At 45.4% G+C, this 15,278-nt stretch overlaps 1 protein-coding gene across 3 annotated transcripts in view; it reads right to left on the reverse strand.

Moving 5' to 3' along the window:
* Positions 1–15,278, reverse strand: part of NAV1 (neuron navigator 1) — a 282,057-nt gene that overhangs the window by 163,994 nt on the left and 102,785 nt on the right. The window lies entirely within an intron of this gene.

A 15,278-nucleotide genomic window follows, 5' to 3' on the forward strand; every position in this document is an offset into this window, starting at 1 on the left:
TCCATTTTGCTTTTAAATGTCCTTATTTCTTCAGAGAAATCCTCACTTCCTGTGCTTCTGTCTGTAACTACACACAGTAATGCAAGGCTTTCTCCCTGGTGTGGAGTGTTGTGCTCGCCCCCTCCCCTGGAATACAGGAGAGTCAGGACGCTCACTAACACACAGCTCCTTTCTCTATCTGCAACGTAGAGAGCGTCCTGACTCAAGTAGTCCAAGGGAGGGGGCGAGCACCACACTCCACACCAGGGGGAATACCTTGCATTTCTGTGTGGAGTTACAGACAGAAGAACAGGAAGTGAGGATTTCTCAGAAGAAAAAATAGGATTTTTTGTACTCACTGTAAAATCCTTTTCTCTGAAGTCCATGGACGGACACAGCTCCTTAAATCTTGACAAGTGGGTTATGTTTCCTGTTTACAGGAGAGGACTAGGCAGAAACATGTTAAATAGTTAAATACATGTTACATTAACAGAGTTGAACAGCCCCGCCCAGGGGGCGGTCCCTCCAGACATAACCCTCCTCACTGCAGCTTGCAGCCTCAGTTCGTAACAAGCAGTACAAACCTAAAAAGGAGGGGTGGGAGCTGTGTCCGTCCATGGACTTCAGAGAAAAGGATTTTACAGTGAGTACAAAAAATCCTATTTTCTCTTATCGTCCATGGACGGACACAGCTCCTTAAATCTTGACAAGTGGGACGTCCCCAAGCAGTGTCAAAAAACGAGGGGTGGGAAATATATCAGTAAAAACAATTTTAACTTCACCCCAAAACAAGCAGAGCTCCTCAACGGAGGAGGTGCAACTTTAAACAGCCGCCGGCAAAAACTAGCGGCTGAAAAAAACATCATAAGATGCACTCACAGCAACCATGTAAATTCTGGAAAAAGCGTGAACGGACGAGCAAATCGCCGCCTCGCACACCTGTGAGACCGACGCATGATGTCGGGGAAAAAAAAAAAAAAAAAAACCCAGGAAGCACCAATTGCCCTGGTCGAAAGTGCCGTGACCGGAAAGGGGGGCCCGCCCTTAGGAGCATAGGCCTGTATGACGGCCTGCCCGATCCACCGAGAAATGGTGGTCGACGAGACCGCCAGGCCCTTTTGTGGACCAGACACCGACACAAAAGAGAGTCAGAAGCTCCGAAATGGAGCCGTAGTAGGCTGGTATACCCGCAAAGCGCGTACCACGCCTAAAGTATGAAAGGCCGAAACCTCCTTCGGAAGAAGGGAAGGTCGCAGGCGCACCATCACCTAATCCTTATGGGGGATCAAGCATGGCGGCTTGCAAGACAAGACCGCCAACTCAGAAACCCCTCTAACAGAGGTAAAGGCCACTAAAGGGGCCACCTTCTGAGATAGTGTCAAGAGAAAATCTCTCTGATGTTTCCAAAAGGAAGGTTCCTGAAGAACCGAGAGCACCAGAGTCAAAACTCATGGGGGAAGAGATGGGCCAAGAGGGGAAAGTATATGACAAACCCCTTGCACACAAAAAAAGGGGACCCGCCAGGGAACGGGCCGCAAAAAGGCCACTAAAAGAACACAGCCAAGGCTGAAATCTGCCCCCAAACGGTGCTTTAAGCAATTTTTAGATCCAATCCAAGCTTTAAAAACAGCAGGACCCTGGACACCGAAAGTACGCCCGTGGACGTCACTCCATCCCTTCGCACCAAGAGAGGTGCGACGGTAGATCCTCCGGAAGAAGACTACGGTGCCCTGTTGAGATGACCGAGTCAGACAGACCCTGGTCACCTAAAGTCTGGCTTCCAATAACCATGTTAAGCAAGTCAGTGACTGTACAACAGGAGGAAGTATGGGACCTTGAGACAGGAACCTCCTGCCCTGGCAATCACCAGGGTGCCTCCGCTACCAGGCGCCCGATATCAGCGTACCAAGGACGCCGAGATTAATCTGGAGTGATTAGAATCATCGGGATCTCCTCAGCATCCACTCTGTGGAGCGGCCGAGGAAGCAACTACCATGGAGGAATGGCAAAAAATCACTGATACAGACAACACAGGGCCACCAGCGCGACTGACGCGTCTGTACAAGATCACTAGACCTGGCCACTAACTGACACCCTTGCGGCGGAGACAAGCTGCCAGGAGATCCATGCCATGTGAGGCTCACCTCCTGCAAGGGAGCCGAAACACCCCAAGCACAAAGACCAGTCGCCCTGGTCCAGCATCTGGCGACTCCAGTAGTCTGCCTGCCGGCATACCTGATGGTAGACTGAAGCCACGGCCGTGGCGTTGTCCGGCTGAAACCAGATCGGTCGACCACAAGGAGAAGCATAGCCTGATCGCCTAAAATAGTAGGACAATGAACAGTAGACAGCACCTGGTATTCCCAGGCGGTCTTCCACCAGGCACTAGCCAGGCCCGACCCTGGGTAGCTACCGAGACCAGACACATTCAAGGAGGTGTGGTCATAGGTCCACGCAAGTCCAGCGACTCAGGGCCGACTGGACCCCCCAGTTTTGTGAACCTCCAGGTTCACAACCCGTGAGCTGGAATTCGTCGTAAACACCGACCACTGGAAGGAAGGAACAACTTCCCGGACCGAAGAGTCGGCAATCTCTGTCACCAACTCAGAGAGACTCTGACTAGGTGGCGCACAGGAATCCAATGATTTCAGAGACAAGAGATTTTTACCACCTGGACAGTAGTTCCACTGGAAAACCAGGGTGTGGAACTGGGCATACAGTACCACCTTGAAGGAGGCTACCCACAGACCCCGAACCAGCAGGCGCCCGGAGAGAAGACCGATTGCGTGATGCCAATACCTTCTCCGCAGACTGAAGAGTCTGCAATTTCTCCAGGGGAAGAAGGACCTTTGCCACTGAGGAGTCTGGATCAACACTAGATACTCCAACGCTGAGTCGGAACCTAGCATGCCCATAATTTGAACCATCATAAACATCTGTGCTCATCACAGGGCTTTTTACCTCACAGGAAAGCCCAATACAAAAAAGAAAAAACACAGGCCAGATAACACAGTCCCCTCAGGAAGGCCCCCTCCCCCTGACAGCAGCAATGTTAGCAATGCAGCAAGGGAAAGGAGCAGGGAAGGGAGAAGGGACCCCCGAACCCCAGGAATGCCCAGCTGTACCAACCCACCGAAGCAGGAGGTACTGTACTTACCCGTCCAAGCGAGGACTCGCTGACGCATTCCTGACAGAACTACAACCGAAATGGAGGTAGCTGTCGGCCCGGTCCACTGTGAGTGAGACAACACCACAGCCCAGTCATATGTGGACCTCGGAGCAAGGCTCACCGGCCACCTCAGGAGTCATGAGGTATGGCGTGGCAGACCAAGCCTCTTTGCAAAGGTGTGCCCACGCTTGCTGGTCGGACTGAGTAGACTACAAGGATCTATATTATCCAGCCTGTCTCTCAGCCAACAGTTGAAAGAAGATTCTTCAAGAAAAAGTAAAGTAAAATAAAATAAAATAAAATTTCTCCTCAGGGCGCTGGGCCCAAAGGGAGCCATACGTCCTTCTCCTTTGCTAGGCAGAACGAAACTGAGGCTGCAAGCTGCAGTGAGGAGGGTTATGTCTGGAGGGACCGCCCCCTGGGCGGGGCTGTTCAACTCTGTTAATGTAACATGTATTTAACTATTTAACATGTTTCTGCCTAGTCCTCTCCTGTAAACAGGAAACATAACCCACTTGTCAAGATTTAAGGAGCTGTGTCCGTCCATGGACGATAAGAGAAAAGGAAAATTTAAAAGCAAAATAGAAGGATGAGGTAAGTGAAGGAGGACTGCACTAAGGTAAAGGAAGCTATTTAGGGGAAAGCATTGTACCTTTACAACCCCTTTAATGTGACTTGCCTCCTCTGTGCAGTTGGTTTTGCACAGAGCAGCCCGGATCCTCCTCTTCTCGGGTCCCTCTTTGCTGCTCCTGGCCCCTCCTTCCTATTGAGTGCCCCCACAGTCAGCAGCTTCCTAAGAGGGCACTGGAGCCGGGTCACAGCTCCGTGTGTGTCCATTCAGACACGGAGCCCCGGCCCGACCCCCTCTCCCCCTGATTGGCTGACTGATTTTGATTGACAGCCACAGGAGCCAATGACACCGCTGCTGTGTCTCAGCCAATTCAGGAGGAGTGTCCCGGATGGCTTAGACATGGTTGGAGAGAGATGGGGTTCAGGTATATAATTAGGTGGTGCTGGGGAGGCTGCTACACACAGAAGGTATATTATCTTAATGCATAGAATGCATTAAGATAAAAAACCTTCTGCCTTTACAACTTCTTTAATTCAATTCTTATCCCACCAACACAACAAGAAGTGAGAGGAACCGTTAGACAGTAATAACCAGAACACGTGTGCGCCATTTAAAAATGTGTCCTCTATTTTTGATGACAATTTAAAGCATTCAGTCCAGATGAGAATGGTGACAAGGAAATTAAAAGGCAGGGTGAATCTCCTCAATGAAGGTAAGGACGGCATTTAAAACCTGAATAAAAAAATAAAACTTGAATTTATAGAAGACCTACCACTACTTTCTAAAAATCTGAGATGAATCACCAAGGGACCAAGCTCTATATGCTTCATCTTATTTTGCTCTGTGGCCCTGTTGTGCGTTTTAAATCCTGTCAGCGCTGACTGTAGCTCCACCCTGAGCAGCAGCCCAACTTGTGGGCGTTCCTGTTAGGAAGCTACCACCAGCACTGTAGTTACTGCCCTTTTCCTTTGCTGACTTGATGGGTCTCTCCTCCGCTGTGGCAGAACCATTTCTTTAAATTCCCCCAGAGGAAGCTGACAAAGTGGTGATACAAATTATACTGCCACAGCACTGGCAGGGCTGTGTGCTCAGCCACTGCCTGTAAATTATCATAATCCTCTGTTGAGTGGATGCACCTCAGGGAACTTCTGACACAGATTGGGCAGCCTTTGTTTAAAAGCAGCAGCAAAAAAACAACAGCCCTGCCAGTACTGACTGTAGCAGTATAGTCTGTATAACTTCCAGTGTGGTCTGACAGCAGTGGGGAATGGGGGTGGGGGCAGTTTTAAGTTGTCATGAGTCAGAAAGCGACCAAGTGCTTCTTGCCTCCCTTTTAATTCAGATTTTTACAATGTAGTGATACTTCTTTTCTAACTTGTCTATCCTTGAGTTATGCTCAAACATTGCAGAGTAGTTAAAATATGCCTAGATAAGCAATGATATGTTCAAGCACTAAGGTGAGTAGTTACAATATACCTTGTGGAAACATTACATTATTATTAATATATATATATATATATATATATATATATATATATATATATATATATATATATATATATTTTTGAACCATTGATTATTTCACCTTTATTAAAAAAAAAAAAAAAAATACTATGCAGTCTCACTACAACCATCCATGTCTCTCCTCTTGTAATGTACCTGTGGACCAACCTCACTATAGCAAGTGCCTTCTATCACTATAGGAGGGAGCGCCATCCGTTTCCTGAGGGCAGCACATGCGCAGTGTGCTCTCTCTCACCTGTTGCAGCCACTGAGCTCATCCGGGCCTCTTTGTAAAGGTACCTGTAAATTATTACGGATGACTGGGCAGGCTTTAGTTCATGGGAGGTTTGGTGAATGCATTGGAAGTCGGAAAACACTTGCCTTAGCACTGAACCCCATTAAAGTCTATGGGAGATTCTCTGCAGTTTTCCTGCCGAGAAACTCGAGAGTGTGTATACTTACCTGTCTCCATGGAAACCCGCGCATGCTCGAAATGACTTTGACGCATGCGCGGTAGCTTCCTAGGCATAGGTAAGGTGCAGCAAGATGGCGGCGACGGCATCGAATGTGATGAGCGCATGCTCGTCGTACGCGATGACATCACCGCATTCTTGCCATTCATAAGAACCTTGGATCTTTTGAATGGAGTGTCTGCACACTCGGGCGGCAAGAGATTCTTGCTAAGAATCTCGTCAGGAAAAACAATGTTTTTTTCCCTGACGAGATTCTGGCCCGTGTGTACAGGGCTTAAAAGGCAGATTATTGTTGAAAAATGTCATAGGGAGCTGGAAACTGCCATAGAGGACACGTCTCAATGTAAAATAAAAAGTAATTTTTTTTTTGTACTATGCATTGTCTTTTTTTTTAAATGGGGAAAAAAGGTATGGGGATCCCCTTAAAATTCAAACTAGGCCCTTTATCTAGGCATGCGGCCTGAGTGGCCAGGAAAAGAGTGGGAAGCAAGTATGCACTCCCTCCCCTTCCATCCTTCCATTCTGTACTGTACTGTACTGTACCAGCTCATATTTAAGTTGTCTCATTATTTTATCCCAAATCTCTTTAGGCTCCATTCACACCATGACGTTCTGTTTTGCGGAATCGATTCGGAAACGCTGCAAATCGCTGAACACACTTGCAATCCCCGTTACCTTAAATGTCACCAAATCGCTGCGCAATTATGCTGCGATTGTTGCCAGACAAAACGCAGTAAAATCGCACAAACAGAATCGCCTGACGCCCAAAAGATGTAAAAGTCATTTTTTTGGCCATCGGGCATCCTGCAATTCTATATGCGCGATCTTTCTTAATTCGTCGGGCAACAATCGTGGCAAGATCGCGATGCACCCGATTTGCACAGCAGTTCACGCTGCCATATGTGAGTGAGTGAGTGAGAAACTTATATAGCGCAGCACATGCAAACTGAATCGCCTCAAGGCGATCTGATTCTGGCGCGGGCCAAAAAAAGGGTCCTGTGCGAGTTTGGTCCGAATGCGATGCAAATTCAGCCACACTGTCTGTGATCGTATTGCACAGACATCGCATTTTCGTGCAGTGCGGTGCGAATCACATGCAATCTTGCAGAGCACACCTATGTGAACAGGCACTTAGGCCTCATGTACTCTGGATGTTATAAAAATGCCAGTAGCATTAGCTGTAGAAAGTTGTAGGTGTAGAATGAGTTTTGCAGCGTTTTTGCAGTAGCGGTTTTCAGCATTTTTTAGTAAAACTTTTCTCCTACAAAAGCTTATGGCTCATAAATTCTGATAAACGCTGTTTAGCTGTTTTAGCTTTTTATCAGTAAGAGCATTTTTACAGCTGAAAAACTACTCTAAAAACCCATTAGTTCTGGGGGGGGTTTTCCAGACAAAAAACGTTGATAACAGCCCATGTGTGCATGGACACAAAGAATAACATGCTGGGGAGTTTACTGGCTGCAGAAAAAAAACAGCAGCTGTAAAAACGTTCAGTGTGCATGAGGCCTTGGCTGTTTTTCGGCTGTAAAAACGTGGCTATTCAGCGTTTATCAGCGTTTTTGAGACGTAAGCTATTGTGGGAATATGGATAAATGGAGTATGCCCGCGCTACCAAGGTGTGGGGAGGGGGAGGGGCATACAGCTGCAGCACTAAAAGTGTGACTATTTTTGACTATTGTGGGAATATAGTTTTGCAAAACAAAAAAAAACGGCTAAAAAAAACAATACAAAATGCTGAAAAATGCTACTGCAAAAACCCTGTACAGCTACAGTTAATGCTACTGGCTTTTTTATAACGTCCAGTGTGCATGAGGTCTAAAGATTTCTATGTTTTTTTTCTATAAACCTGACCTTGGCAATCAGAAAGAAAAGGCATCTCAGGCTGCTGGAAGCAGTATTGACAGTTAAAGCTTCAGTCCACAGATGTGCAAATGACGGAAGACCAATGCGTCCAAATGTGGGAAAAGGGCAGGTGCAATGAAGCAGAATATAGGGCACTATTGAGCATGTATGTAGCCTTGCGCACTGCTAGAGGGGACAAGACAACAAAAGGGGTAAAGAAGTGAATAAAAATATGGCAAACAGCTATGTTTACACACACACAGGGTGTCAAGCAAATACTAAACAGTCTAAGGACTTTACACTTACCCTACTGCATATAACAGCAGGAATGCAGGCTCATCATCTCAATTTAAACACATCTGTATACAATGGACACAGTCTCACCAGTACAGGACATGGGATCTAAAAGTTGGGTGATGCATAAGTAATAATAAAACATACATTTGCCATCACAGAAATTTGCAGCTCATTGCCAGACTAATTTTGAAAATTCCTGTTGCCTAGTTGTTATGTTGACCCATTGCTGCCACAACTTTCAGGCCCCGTACACACGGCCGAGGAACTCGACGTGCTTGGCACGTCGAGTTCCTCGTCGAGTTCTGGGATGAAGCCGCCGAGGAGCTCGGCGGGCCGCCTTCTCCCATAGAACAACGAGAAAATAGAGAACATGTTCTCTATTTTCTCGTCGAGCTCCTCGGCGGCTCCATCGAGCCAAAACTGTACAGACGACAGAGTTTCTCGGCAGAATCCGGGTTTTGACCGAGTTTCTCGGTGAATTCTGCCGAGAAACTCTGTCGTGTGTACGGGGCCTCAGGGTCAGTGACCCAGGACAGGCATGCAGATGAGTTAAGTCAGATAAAAGTCCAAAGTCTTCATCTGCATACTGGCTTTAGGTCAGTGACTTAAAGTACGGAAGAAAAAGGGTCAGTAAGACTGTCAGTATTTACAGGTGCAGTAAGGAATGGCAACATCTATAACTTGGAGATGCAACTGATAATCATACTAAGTAATGGCCATAGTGCCTTTTTTGAGGCCTATAAAACAATATAATAATAAATAAAACATCTAAATAACTAATGCTCGACAAAATAACATCAAACACAGTATTAAAGATCAGATATTATATCAGTGCTAAACAACTGACAAAAAAAGCAGAAGACTGGACACAAAGAAAATAGACCAGGAAGGGATCCAAGGACTCCACATCCTTTTAATGTACAGGTACCACATTCCCATGCCTACTGATAGCCCCAGGACTTACCACACATCAAACCCTCTCCTAAACCTGGGCAAGAAGGGTCACAGAATAGCGCCAAATGTTGCTAAGAGAAAGCAAGGCAAAAGGCATACAACTGAATGATTGACTTGGAATTGGGCAACGTTAAAGGCTACTGGATTAAAGACTGGAACACATAAGGATAAGGGCAATAAAAAAGCAGACAGAGGCACACAAGGGAACTAGGAGTAGCAAAGCAAAGACAGAAGGAGAAATGCATCAGCAAGACGACAGAAGAAACCAGCATAGGTAGATGTAACAGAAGACAGGCACAAGGCGCAAGGAAGAAGACTGGCACAACAAACAGAACAAGGCGCAAGGAAGAAGACTGGCAGAACAAGGCGCAAGGAAGAAGGCACAACAAACAGGACAAGATGCAAGGAAAAAAAACAGGAAAACAGGACAAGATGCAAGGAAAAAGACCGGCAAAACATGACAAGATTCAAGGAAAAAGACTGGCAAAACAGGACAAGATGCAAGGAAAAAGACCGGCAAAACAGGACAAGATGCAAGGAAAAAAAACAGGAAAACAGGACAAGATGCAAGGAAAAAGACCGGCAAAACATGACAAGATTCAAGGAAAAAGACTGGCAAAACAGGACAAGATGCAAGGAAAAAGACCGGCAAAACAGGACAAGATGCAAGGAAAAAAAACGGCAAAACATTACAAGATGCAAGGAAAAAGACCGGCAAAACAAACAGGACAAGATGCAAGGAAAAAGACCGGCAAAACAAACAGGACAAGATGCAAGGAAAAAGACCGGCAAAGCAGGACAAGATGCAAGGAAAAAGACTGGCAAAGCAGGACAAGATGCAAGGAAAAAGACCGGCAAAACAGGACAAGATGCAAGGAAAAAGACCAGCAAAACAAACAGGACAAGATGCAAGGAAAAAGACCAGCAAAACAAACAGGACAAGATGCAAGGAAAAATATCGTCACAACAAACAGGGCAAGATGCAAGGAAAAAGACCGGCAAAATATGACAAGATGCAAGGAAAAAGACCAGCAAAGCAGGACAAGATGGCAAGGAAAAAGACCTGCAAAACAGGGCAAGATGCAAGGAAAAAGATCGTCAAAACAAACAGGACAAGATGCAAGGAAAAAGACCAGCAAAACAGGACAAGATGCAAGGAAAAAGACCAGCAAAACAGGACAAGATGCAAGGAAAAAGACCAGCAAAACAGGACAAGATGCAAGGAAAAAGACCAGCAAAACAGGACAAGATGCAAGGAAAAAGACCAGCAAAACAGGACAAGATGCAAGGAAAAAGACCAGCAAAACAGGACAAGATGCAAGGAAAAAGACCAGCAAAACAGGACAAGATGCAAGGAAAAAGACCGGCAAAACAGGACAAGATGCAAGGAAAAAGACCAGCAAAACAGGACAAGATGCAAGGAAAAAGACCAGCAAAACAGGACAAGATGCAAGGAAAAAGACCAGCAAAACAGGACAAGATGCAAGGAAAAAGACCAGCAAAACAGGACAAGATGCAAGGAAAAAGACCAGCAAAACAGGACAAGATGCAAGGAAAAAGACCAGCAAAACAGGACAAGATGCAAGGAAAAAGACCGGCACAACAAACAGGACAAGATGCAAGGAAGAAGCAGTAGAACTAGGCAAACTTACAAGTGCATAACTCAGACAAGCAACACAAGCTGTAAAAGTTTGTTTAAATAGGACAATAAACAAGGCAGAAAATACAAATCTACCAAGGATGCAAGACAGAAACCAAGGTATATAGGCAAGACTCAAATCCAGCTATAATTCAGAATACAAAACACAAGCTAGTATATTATAGTTATCGGAATAAAAGTCTGGCGCCAACTCAAATCACATACATTAATAATAATCAGTATGGCTTGCGAGCAGAATTCGTTCCGGAAGCATGCTTGTAATCTAAAGCACTTGTATATCAAAGCAAATTTTCCCATAAGAAATAATGGAAACCCAAATGATTTGTTCCACAACCATTTATTCATAAGTCCCTCAGTTTATAGTCCATATAAAAAGATTATAACAATGCAATAGGTTGTGCATCCATAAAATGTCCATCCACAAATGGAAGCCTCCACAAGGGGATTAGAAGCAAAATTAAGCAGGCGCTACAGAATACAAAGAGAGGCGCCTCTTAGTGTAGCAACATGTTGCTAAATGTTGTACCTTCATTAAATGTAACCATATTGCTACACTTAGAGACACCTCTCTTATCTTTTATACTCAAATGACGCTACTTATATCAAGGCATCGCTTGTATCTCAAGTCGAAATGTATTAAAAAATGTTGCTTGTCTTGCAAAACGCTCTCAAACCAAGTTACTCTCAAACCAAGGTTTTACTGTAGATCTATATATATTCATTCAGTCCAAAAATAATGTTCCACAGAAAAAAAATTGAATATCCTCAGGAAAAATCCAATCACAGTGGTAGAAGAATATACGTGCAATAGCAAATAATTCTTTTAATTGTGCGCCACGTGTGAGAAATGCAAACTCCAGATATCTAAATGAAACAAGCCTTGTAACAATTAGATTCATTGGGTGTCCCTGTATATCTGAAGAGGATGGGTCTCAGCTCAGGATATACCTCTTTAATTGAATATACCAAAGAAGCTCGGGAGAAGCAAAGTAAATATCTTAACGCAACAAGTTTTATTGCAACAAAAGTCCCAGCATATAAATAGCAAATGCGCACTTACATTTTAAGGTGCTATAAGTCAGCACCAACATGTAAAGCCAGCCTGGTATAAAATACGCTGTCTCTCCAAGTTGCCCATCCTCTTCAGATATATAGGGACACCCAGGGAATCTGATTGTTACAAGACTTGTTTAATGTAAATATCTTGTGAGTTTGCATTTCTCACACACGAGTGATGGTGGAGCACAGAAAAACTATTATTTGCTGCTGCACATATCTTCTTCTACCACAGTGATTGTATTTTCCATGAGGACGATCTCCTTTTTTTCACTTTTTACTGTGGAACATTATTTTTGGACCGAATGAACATATATATTTGTATACTGATTTTTATTGATCTATGTGGATTGAGCCAGCGATGGACTTTTATTCTTATAACTATTTTGTAAGGTGGATTTATTTCACTTGAAAACAGCAAGCTGTATTCACAGTTTCTTTATATTTATTTCTCACAAAAAAAAGATTATTCAATTATATAATAAGCTAGTATATTATGCTAGCAATTCTGTGAAGCAGTGAAAGGCTATCAGAATCAAACCATCCACAACACAACCTAGGCAGGAGCCTGGGGCTCAATGGATGTACATGGCGCCCAGCTAGTAAATCAGGGTCATAGCACAACTGGTAAAAGTATTTATTAACCACTTGGTAACCGCCCCATAGACAATATACGTCTACAGGGCGGGTGGTTAACTCTAGGAGGGCGTCAATGTACGTCCTCCCAGAGTCCGTCTCCCGCGCGTCCCCTGGGGCGCGCACACGGGAACATTCGTGACCGCCGGGTCCAGAGGACCCGGCCGATCACGAATCGCGGTAAACGGCCGCTGATAGCGGCCGTTTACCATGTGATCGCTCCGTCCAATGACGGAGCGATCACATGTAAACAAACCGGCGTCTTTTGATGACGCCGGTTCCTCCCTCCTCTCTCTGTACCGAGCGGTACAGTGTGAGAGGGGGGAGCGCGGGTGTCAGCAGCGCTGTGGATGGATCTGTGACTATTGCAGTCACAGATCCATCCATCCCTGCTCAGCCATCCCTGAAACCCCCTGCAATACTGTGCAATACCCCCCCTACAATACTCTGCATACCCCCTACAATACTCTGCATACCCCCTACAATACTCTGAAATACCCCCCCTGCGCAATACTCTGCATACCCCCGGCAATACTCTGCATACCCCCCTGCGCAATACTCTGCATACCCCCCTGCGCAATACTCTGCATATCCCCCTGCGCAATACTCTGCATATCCCCCTGCGCAATACTCTGCATATCCCCCTGCAAAATACTCTGCATACCCCCCTGCGCAATACTCTGCATACCCCCCTGCGCAATACTCTGCATACCCCCATGCGCAATACTCTGCATACCCCCCTGCGCAATACTCTGCATACCCCCCTGCGCAATACTCTGCATACCCCCCTGCGCAATACTCTGCATATCCCCCTGCGCAATATTCTGCATACCCCCTCCGAAATACTCTGCATACCCCCCCCCTGCGAAATACTCTGCATACCCCCCCCCCCTGCGAAATACTCTGCATACCCCCCCCTGCGCAATACTCTGCATACCCCCCCCTGCGCAATACTCTGCATACCCCCCTGCGCAATACTCTGCATACCCCCCTGCGCAATACTCTGCATACCACCCCCTGCGCAATACTCTGCATACCACCCCCTGCGCAATACTCTGCATACCACCCCCTGCGCAATACTCTGCATACCACCCCCTGCTCAATACTCTGCATACCCCCCTGCGCAATACTCTGCATTACTCCCCGGCAATACTCTGCATTACTCCCCGGCAATACTCTGCATTACTCCCCGGCAATACTCTGCATTACCCCTGCACAATTACTCTGCAATACCCCCCGCACCAATACTCTGCAATACCCCCGCACCAATACTCTGCAATACCCCCACACCAATACTCTGCAATACCCCCGCACCAATACTCTGCAATACTCCCGCACCAATACTCTGCAATACCCCCGCACCAATACTCTGCAATACCCCCGCACCAATACTCTGCAATACCCCCGCACCAATACTCTGCAATACCCCCACACCAATACTCTGCAATTCCCCAACACCAATACTCTGCAATACCCCGGCTAATACTCTGCAATACCCCCGCACCAATACTCTGCAATACCCCCACACCAATACTCTGCAATTCCCCAACACCAATACTCTGCAATACCCCGGCTAATACTCTGTAGTACCCAGAAAATACTCTGGGGAAAAAATGCGTTTTAACCACTTCCCGCCCGCCGGCCGTCATGACGTCCTTGACTTTGTGCGGGGATATCTGAATGATGCCTGCAGCTACAGGAATCATTCAGATATCATTTTTTTCAGCCGGCGATTCCCTACACCATAAGAACGATCATGGCCGCTGTTCCGCCTCTTGATTGTTCTTACGGGAGGCGAAAGGGGACGTCTCCCCTCCCTTCTCCCTCCGGTGCCTCTTCTGACTCACCGATACGATCGAAACCAGGATCGTTTTATTTTTTTTTATTTTTTTTCAGGCTTCCCAGCCTAGAGGTGAGATGTGGGGTCTTATTGACCCCACATCTCACTGTAAAGAGGACCTGTCATGCTATATTCCTATTACAAGGGATGTTTACATTCCTTGTAATAGGAATAAAAGTGATCAAAACATTTATTTTTGGGGAAAAACGTATCAAACTAAAATAAATAAAGTGAAATGAACAATAAATTTTTTTTTTTTTTTTTTAAAGCGCCCCTGTTCCTGCGTGCTTGTATACAGAAGCGACCGCACACGCAAGTCCCGCCCACATATGAAAACGGTGTTCAAACCACACATGTGAGGTATCGCTGCGAACATTGGAGCAAGAGCAATACTTTTGGCCCTAGAGCTCTTCTCCAACTAAAAAGATGTAACCAGTAAAAATATTTAAAGCGTCGCCTATGGGGATTTTTAAGTAGCGAAGTTTGGCGCCATTCCACAAGCGTGTGCAATTTTGAAGGGTGACATGTTGGGTATCTATTGGCTCGGCGTAACTTCATCTTTCATATTATGCAAAAACATTGGGCTAACTTTAATGTTTTTTTTTTTTTTAAAAGCACAAAACCGTTTTATTTCCAAAAAAACACATTCGAACAATTGCTGCGAAAATAACGTGCGCGATAAAAAGTTGCAACGACCGCCATTGTATTCTCTAGGGTTTTTACTAAAAAAGCATATATAATGTTTTGGGGTTCTATGTAATTTTCTAGCAAACAAATGATGATTTTTCCATGTAGGAGAGGAATGTCAGAATTGGTCTGGGTGTTCCAGAACGCCTGATGGTGCTCCCTGCATGTCGGGCCTCTGTATGTGGCCACGCTGTGTAAAAGTCTCACACATTTGGTATCGGCATACTCGGGAGGAATAGCAGAATGTGTTTTGGGGTGTAATTAGTGTTATGCATATGCTGTGTGTGAGAAATAACCGGCGAATATGAACATTTTGTTAAAAAAAAAAAAAAAAAAAAAATCTTGATTTTGCAAAGAATTGTGGGAAAAAATTACAACTTCTAAAAACTCACCATGCCTCTTTCTAAATACCTTGGAATGTCTTCTTTCCAAAAAGGGGTCATTTGGGGGGTATTTGTACTTTTCTGGCTTGTTAGGGTCTCAAGAAATGAGAGAGGCTGTCAGTACATCAGATGTGATCAAATTGATCAATTTTCAGTAATTGGTACCATAGCTTGTAGACCCTATAACTTTCACCCAGACTAAATAATAACCCAATTTTTTTTTTTTTT

Source organism: Rana temporaria, chromosome 2 (genome assembly GCF_905171775.1).
Source record: "Rana temporaria chromosome 2, aRanTem1.1, whole genome shotgun sequence".
NCBI classification, from domain to species: Eukaryota; Metazoa; Chordata; class Amphibia; order Anura; family Ranidae; genus Rana; species Rana temporaria.